The 8424-nt window shown below is 35.9% G+C and overlaps 1 protein-coding gene across 1 annotated transcript in view; it reads left to right on the top strand.

Moving 5' to 3' along the window:
• The window catches only part of CCDC41 (coiled-coil domain containing 41), a 122362-nt gene that overhangs the window by 1556 nt on the left and 112382 nt on the right, over positions 1-8424 (top strand). The window lies entirely within an intron of this gene.

The raw sequence follows: 8424 nt of genomic DNA, 5'->3' as shown, positions 1-8424 counted from the left end.
CCACCACACACACACACTCTGTCTATGGCTTTCTATTGGGATACTGGTCAGAGTAGTTGGTAGTGTATCTGTTGTTGTTGTTGTTGTTAAGTGCCTTAAAGTCGGTTCCGACCCATAGCGACCCTGTACAGGGTTTCCGAGGGTGTAAATCCTTACGGGAGTAGAAAGCCTCATCTTTCTCCCACGGAGTAGCTGGTAGTTTCGAACTGCTGACCTTATGGTTCGCAGCCCGATTCGTAACCACTACGCTACCAAGCTTAACAACAATTGTAAGGATGACTCAGGACCGGGCAGTGTTCTGTTCTGTTGTGCATACGGTCACTATGAGTTGGAACTGACACGAAGTCACCTAATAATAGCAAGTATTAAAGAATGGTATTTTCCTCTATAGGTTTAATATGAATCACACCAGCTATATATTTCTGCCTGACTAAGAATGTACTTACACTAAGGTATAAATTATAACGTATTAATATTGGAGTCATAAGTTGGATAGAGTAAGAAGGTATTTTTCAAGTCATGTAGTCTGGCATATCAGTCAATTTATGCATTCCAGTAACAGCAGCCTTGGAAATTTATCATTCAGTATCTTAAAGTCCCTTCCCATGGTTTTATTTCTAGGTATATTTAGGACATTTAAAAAAATATAGAAAGCTTAGAAACGTGAGTTGAAGAGGGAATTGTAATGTAAACCTCTAGAATCAGTGGATTACTTTGTGTTTTACTAACAGGCCTATATGAATTGAACTTGTGAAAGTGGAACCTGATGAGTTTGTCAGGCATTGTTCATTCATTGTGAGTAACACTGAGACAAGTTTAATGTTGGAGATAAAATCGGGAGGTTGTTTTTTTGCAGATGCTTGGGAGACATTGGGGTTAAAACTCCCACTGAGTTAGGATTGAATGCTGGTCTTGATCAGTAGTTTTAATTTAGATAATTGCTTTTCCAGAATATGTATCATCTGTTCCTATACTTTTTGCCTAGTATTCTTTTTAGAGAAAGATAAGTTAAAAAAAATTTTTTTTCCATCTCTTCAAATTTACAGCTATGCCTGTTTATGCTAACTGTATATAAAATTTACATGGAAAGTTATTTATAATTTAGAGCCTATTTTATAAGAACAGAGTAGAATAGGCCTTTTAATGCAATGACTATTTAAAATTACTGATATGCTAGGATGGATATATTTGTTATTTTTTTGTTAAATTTTTATAGTTTGCTGTAATACATGCTTTTGTTCCCAATGTTTTGGCATTTATCTGTGGTGCTTATTTCTTTAAATGTAATACTATAGATTTTAAATACAAATTTCTTTGTATTTAATAATAGTTTTTCCCTTTGACAATAGCCATGATTTCAGATTAAGCATATACTTCTTTACATGATAGCATTTGACATACAGGAAGTCATTGCAAAAACGGAAAATCTTATATGAGAAGTTTTTTTTCCCTTAGTGGCTTTCCCTTGGAAGACACAAAAAGTCAATCTAAATTTTATCTTTTTAGCTCTTTGACCATTTCTGAGTCTTTATATTAATATAAGACTACTCTTGGGATTTTTAAGCGTATTGGAGCCATCATTAACAATAACCCTAGTCAGAAGATTTCCTGAGAAATACGATCTTGACTAGACCCAAGCTTACCTTATTTTTTTGTGTGTGTCGGCGGGCCACTAAAGGTTTGAATTCCAATCTGCCATGTATGAGGTTTGTAACTCTTAAGAATTTGATTCTAAAACCCAAGTTTTTGGCAGAGGTGCCCAAAGGTTAGGATGAGTTCTGATACCATAACCTGTTAAAAAAAAAAAAAAAAAGTTGCTGATTCTGATTTGTGGAGAGCTCATGTATGTTAGAGTATAACTATATTCCATAGGCTTTTTTCAACAGCTGATTTTTTTTCAGAAGTAGATTGCGAGACCTGTCTTCTGTGGAATCTCTGACCTTTCACTTACCTTTGGAGACAATAATCATTTGTACCACCCAGGGTATCCCCTGACACCATAGAATGTCTGAGGACCTTGTTCACAGTCCAGGGAGCTTCAAACAGTCCATGGAAAAATTCCATTATAGTTTAATTCCATTTTTCTATGAACCTTTTAAACCTCCTTCATATGATAGTAACTTTATTTTATGCTTATTCATGGTTATTTCTTTGGGTATAGGATTCTTGGTTGGCATGTTTTTGTTTTTTTTTTTTTTTTCTTTTCTACTATCTTCTGGCCTCCATGGTTTCAAATGAGAAGCCCATAGTCCTTTGTGCTATTATGTGCCTGTACATATTGTTGTATTCTCTTTTCTGGCTGCTTTCAGTATTTTCTCTTAAACTTTTGCTTTCAGTGTCTTTACTATGTTATGCCTCTGTGTGATTTTCTTCAAATTTATTCTGTTTGTGATCTGTAGAGCTTTTTTGTCTATGCCTTTATGCCTTTCAACAAATTTAGGAAGGTTTTGACCCTAGTCTTTGAGAATTTTTTTCCTGTTGTAGTTTTTATATCTCTTGGTTTCTAATTATACGTATGTTACATTTTATATTGTCCCACAGAGAACTGAGGCTCTTTTTTCTTTCTTTCTTTTAACCTTTTTCCCTCTTAGATTAGATAATTTCTATTCATTTTTCTACACGTTCCTTTACTTCCTCATTGTCATTTCTATTGTTAGTCAGCCTACTTAGTGGATTTTGTGTTATCTTTAATTACAGGTATTTAGTTTTTAGTTTTAACATTTGCATCTTATTATTTTACAGACTTTCTGTTTCTCTCATGAGATGAGTGACCTTCATTCATTATGAGTTTATTTACCTCATTGAACATAGATAAAATGGCTACTTTAAAGTTTTTGTCTGGTAATTGTAATATCTGGTCTTTTCAAAGGTGGCCTTGGTTGTTTCTCTTTTCCCTGGAGAATTGGTCATTTTCCCCGAAGAGTGTTAATGTTTTAGTAGACATTTGGCTAGTTAAGATTACAGCTGCATACATACCCTGGCTCCCTGGAGTGCACAATAGTTTACATCTCAGTTGAAATGACTTTTACTAGTTTGTCTCATGTGTACGTGGTTCAGGGGCCAGCCAGAAACTAGGAAGAATTTATAGACAGAATGCTTCTCTAGCTCTTTTCTTCCTGGAACTTCTCTGTCATTTTACAAAAGACATGGTTGCCCCAGGTTCCTTCCCTTTTCTCTGACCTGAAAAATGGTGAACTTTCTATCAGAATTTTGGCATACTGCAGGACAGAACTTCAAAATTAAAAATCCTACTCTGGTTGGGAGATTTGAGTATTCTTTCAAATCTGTCTCTTTTCCTCCCCTACACTCTATTACGTCCTCAGGTAGATTTAGCCCCCTGACAGTTATCTATCAGTGGGGAGAACAGTGTATTAAAACTTGACTTCTCCATTCTGAAAGCAGATTGATATGTGTGTTTTCTGATGCTGTGGTAGTAGTAATTTCATGGGTGCTTAAAGATGCTGCTTTTTTTTTTTTCAAAATTCAGTTAGAAATGATAAATTATAGTATTATTTGAATCATTGAACTTGGTGATTTTTTGACAACAGTATATATTGATTTTGTATAATAAGATGGACTTTAATTTTTCAAATGGATTAGATTATACCATAACAATTTAAAGAGCTTGGCAAATTTCCTGTCAAATTCAGATTTAATCTTCATAAATAATATTGAAAGTAATAAGTTTTAGTGAATTAAATTTAGAGTTCTCCTTTGAGTGCCTACTATATGGAATACACATTGGTTATTTCTTTTGTGGGGAGGGCGGTATAAGAAATAAGGAACATTGGTGATTACAGTGGTTAAGCACTCAGCTGCTACCTGAATGGTCAGCAGTTCAAACCCACCAGTTATAGAGAAAGAAGTTGTAGTCTGTTTCTCTAAAGGTTTATAGTCTTGGAAACTCTATGAGATAGTTTGGTCTGTCCTATAGGGTCACTGTGATTCAGAGTCTGTTTAACACTCTCAGGTAATAAAAGAATGAAGAAGACATAACTTTTAACTTTAAGGAGATCCTTCAATGCTAGGAGCTGGGTCTAGGAAAACCCATGATAGGCAAGCAACTTAGTTGCAGAGAAAAACAAAATAATAGCCACATAAAGATATAAGAGGGTCTGGGCTGCAGAGGGTGCTCAGATGGTACCTTATCAAAGGGATTAGAAAAAGTTTCATAGTAGGAGATAACAACAACCATTGAGTTGGTTCCAATTCCTATCGACCCTGTATGGGATTTCTAAGGAGCAGTTGGTGGGTTTGAACTGCCAGCCTTGTGGTTAGCAGTCCAGTGCTTATTCTACAGCACCACACCAGGACTCCAAATTGACCTTGTTGTTAAGTGCTGTGGAGTCATTTATGATTCCTAGTGACCCTATATAGAATTTCTGAGGAGTGGCTGGTGAATTTGGACTGCTGACCTTGAGATTGAAACTGACCTTGTAGTCCACTGCATTACCCCATAGAGCCACACCAGGACTCCTTAAAGGATGGGGTAATTGACAGGAAGAGGCATGAGGTGTCATGGTGTAAAGCCTGGGCAATGTTGTAAAAACAAGCCTGGCTTCCATTTCCTGCTCTGTTATTTAACTAGCTCTGTAACCATCAGCAAGTCATTATGCTTCTGTGCTTTAGTTTCCTCATTTGGTAATGGGAATCAAAGTTCTACCTAACAGAGGTTGTTGTAAGGACTAATGAGATATTATGTAAATTTTCAGTACAGGGCCTGGCATTATAATGTTGTTGTTAGCTGCTGTCGAGTTGATTTTCAGCTCATAGTGACCTTGTATGACAGTACAACTACATAGAATATTCTAGGCTGTAATCAGGAGTCCTGGTGTGGCCCTGTGGGTTAATGCACCAGACTGCAAAGCTGTTTGAACTGCAGGGTTGGCAGTTCAAGCTCACCAGCAGCTCCATGGAAACCCTATACAGAGTCACTATGGGTTGGAACTGACTCCACCGCACACAACAACAACAATCAGGATCTCCAGGTCTTTTTCCCATGGAGCCTCAGGGTGGATTTAAATGACCAACCTTTTAGTTAGCAGTAGAACACTTAACCATCACACCACCAGAGCTCCCAGAGCTCTCTGACAAAGAGTTCCAACTTACAGTGACAAATCATGAGCAGTTTTATTCTATTTCAATGCTGGTTCCATGAGAAAAGAAACGTTTGTCAAACAAAAGTTGTTTTTTAAATTTGTTTTGTTTTTTTACTCACACTGTATCTCTAGTGCTCAGAACAGTGCCTGGCAAATCGTATTTCTGAAATGAATAACATGAATACATGGGATAAATGAATGAACTGGAATTATTTTCTTGTTCATGTCTAGTATAATGTTAGACTTCCTGATTCTTAAATCTTTACAACCTCAGCATCTAAAGAATAATTTATCTAGTTCTCCTTTCTCTTCAAAGAAGAATGCCTTTTCAGAACATCTATGACACAGAGCTCTTCATTCTCTGCTTAGTGCTTTTAGTACTAGAAAACCTAGTGAACTTTTTTAAGCGATCAATTCCCTTTATAGGTTGGTATATGTTAATCATTTGTTTTCCATTAAAATGAAATCATCTACCCTACAACTTTCCTGCTGGTTCTGATACTGTTCTTTGGAGCTATTCAAAATAACTGGATTCTGTTCCTTGTGAAAACTTCCTGTTTGTTGACAATTATAATTTACACAGTAAAGTGTCTGTTTTTACCAAAATAAATTTATGTCATTTTGATGTAATGTTTTATTTTACAAAGATAAACTAAAGGAACATACTATGTATGCATTTATACACACACATATTGAAGCAATTTAGCTATTTGCTTTAAAGGATGCTTGTGATTTCTATAAATTGGAAGTTAAATAAATTCAAAGCAAGATCAGTAAGAAATATTTTTTGGAAGCTTATGAAAGATGGTTATTTTAGAAATATACATGTATTATATTATCTGTCTACTCATAAAGATGTCTTTTCTGAGTTAAGATTGAATGTTATCTATTTGGCTTTTATAGAGAAAAGATGTAGATATGTGAAGAACATTTCTGCGTCACTTGTGAAGTTGCAGTGAAGGGAAATAATAATAATGCCTAGCTCCTACGATGGAACCTGGTGGTTCTGTAGCATAAGTACAGAAGTGCAAACCACAAGGTCAGCTCTTTGAGCCTACCAACCATTCCGAGGGAGATCTGCAAGGCTTTTTATTCGCACAAATATTTATAACTTGGGAAACCTTATACGAGCTCATTATAGGTTGGAACTAACTCAACAGTACTTAATGACAGTTAAAACTTCCTCGGGTGATTGTGAAAGATGAAATGAGACAGTGTATAGAAATTGCTAGTCCAGTGTTTCGATGTAGTTAGTAGTAAGCACTTGTTAGCTATTGCTATTATATTTTTATTTTTTTATGAAACTTGCTAGAAAAACTTTTTTAAATATGGAAAATCATTTGATGGATTTCTGATTAAAATTTATTTGTTTGTATTTTATTGAAAAATGTATGTGTTCTCTTTTTGGAGGCAATGAAAACTATATAACCCCATATGTTGCCCGTTTGAGTTTGTCTTCTAGGAAGCTCAGAGCCAGCCTAATTACAGTCAATAATTGACAAATATTTTTTCACAAAGCAATACTTTCTCTTTTAAATTAAAAAAAAAAAAATGCTTAGCCTGTTTTACATTATGTACATAGCAAATATTAGGGTGTTAAAATTTTATTTTTGTAGATGAACATAGGTAGTTACAAATGGATTATTGTATGAGAAAGGATTCTTGTAATTTTCTCCTCATAAATAGTGGCAGTATTTTATTAGAAGTCGAAAACAAGGTCATTATTTCTTTTAAAATGGGATGGGAAGTATCATTTCATTCTGACTTTGATGTACGTATGCTTTGAAGAAAGGCAGATAGGAGAAACTAGATTCTGTTACGCATGTGCTTGTTTTAAAAGATTCCTTGGGATAAAGAAACCTCGTATAGGTAGAGACTTTACTGGCCAGACCAGTGGTGAGAAGTACATCATTAGAAGGTTGAAAGCACTGTTTCCAAGATGTCCCTGTGTTGTAACAGAACATGTAAGGGGTTGGAGCTGTGTGGCTATTGCACAGCTGTTTCAGTTGTACAAGGTGCTGAGACCAGGTCAGCACATTTCTGTTTGCTTACCCCTGTGCCGTCAGCTTATTATTTGCAGCCAAGTTTTCAGGAGATTAATCATCTTGACAAAATAGAGCCCCTGAAAATAAGCTCCCTTGAACTTTTTTTTCCCTCTTAGAAGTAAATACTGATTTTTTTAAATGTGCAAAATAGGGATAACAATTGTAAAGATTAAAATGATAATAAATATAAGCACTCAGATACACGGGTCAACAAAATTGATGAAATATGATTCTTACTCTTGGAAGCTCATGATTTTTGAATAGGGGCACACTGATTAAAAATGGGTGAGACAGGAGTGAATAGAGGTTATCTCTGCAAAGAAGAGTCCCAAGCAATTTCTTTAACTCTTTTCAGCTTTTCTTATTTAATCAACATTGTTAACAATGATACATTGTTGTTAGGTGCCCTGGAGTTGGTTGTAGCCTTATGCACAACAGAATGAAACACTGACTGGTCCTGTGCCATCTTCATAGTTAGTACAATTGAGCCCATTGCTTCTGCCGTGGAATCAATCCATCTCACTGGGGGGTGGGGGTGGGGGTCTTCCTTTAATTTCACCCACCCTCCACTTTACCAAGCATGATGTCCTTCTCAAGAAACTGGTCCCTCTTGATAATATGTCCGAAGTATAAGAGATGAAGTCTTAGCAATCCTGGCTTCTAAGGAGCATTCTGGCTGTACTTTTCCCAGCACGTATTTTTTGTTCTTCTGGCAATCCATGGTACTTTTAATATTCTTCTCTAACACCATAACTCAAATACATCAATTCTTCTATGGGTCTTCCTTATTCATTGTCCAACCTTCACATGTATATGTGATTGAAAATACCATGGCCTAGGTCTGACGCCCCTTAGTCCTCAAACTGAGATCTTTGCTTTTAAACACTTTAAAGTGTTTTTTTTTAATGTCTTGAGCATCAGATTTGCCTGTTTATGGAATACACCTTTTCACTATCCAACCATGGAGTCCTTGTGTGACATTGTAAGACAAGCACTCAACTGCTAAATGCAAGGTTGGTGGTTCAAACCCATTAGCTACTCCTTGGAAACCCTGTACAGGGTTGCTAGGAACCAGAACTGACTCAGTGGCACTTAACAATAGTTGCCCAAGCACTTGACAACAGCAGCTGTCCAACTGTACCATAAATAACTGCTGTCATTGTTGTTGTTAAGTGCTATAGAGTCTGTTTTTTTTTTTTAAATTTAAGGTTTTTATTGTGGATTGAGTGAAAGTTTACAGGGCACATCATCAGTTTCACATTCAACAATTCATATAACTT

Source organism: Chrysochloris asiatica, unplaced genomic scaffold (genome assembly GCF_000296735.1).
Source record: "Chrysochloris asiatica unplaced genomic scaffold, ChrAsi1.0 scaffold00174, whole genome shotgun sequence".
Classification (NCBI taxonomy): Eukaryota; Metazoa; Chordata; class Mammalia; order Afrosoricida; family Chrysochloridae; genus Chrysochloris; species Chrysochloris asiatica.
This window is presented reverse-complemented; position numbering and strand designations above follow the sequence as displayed.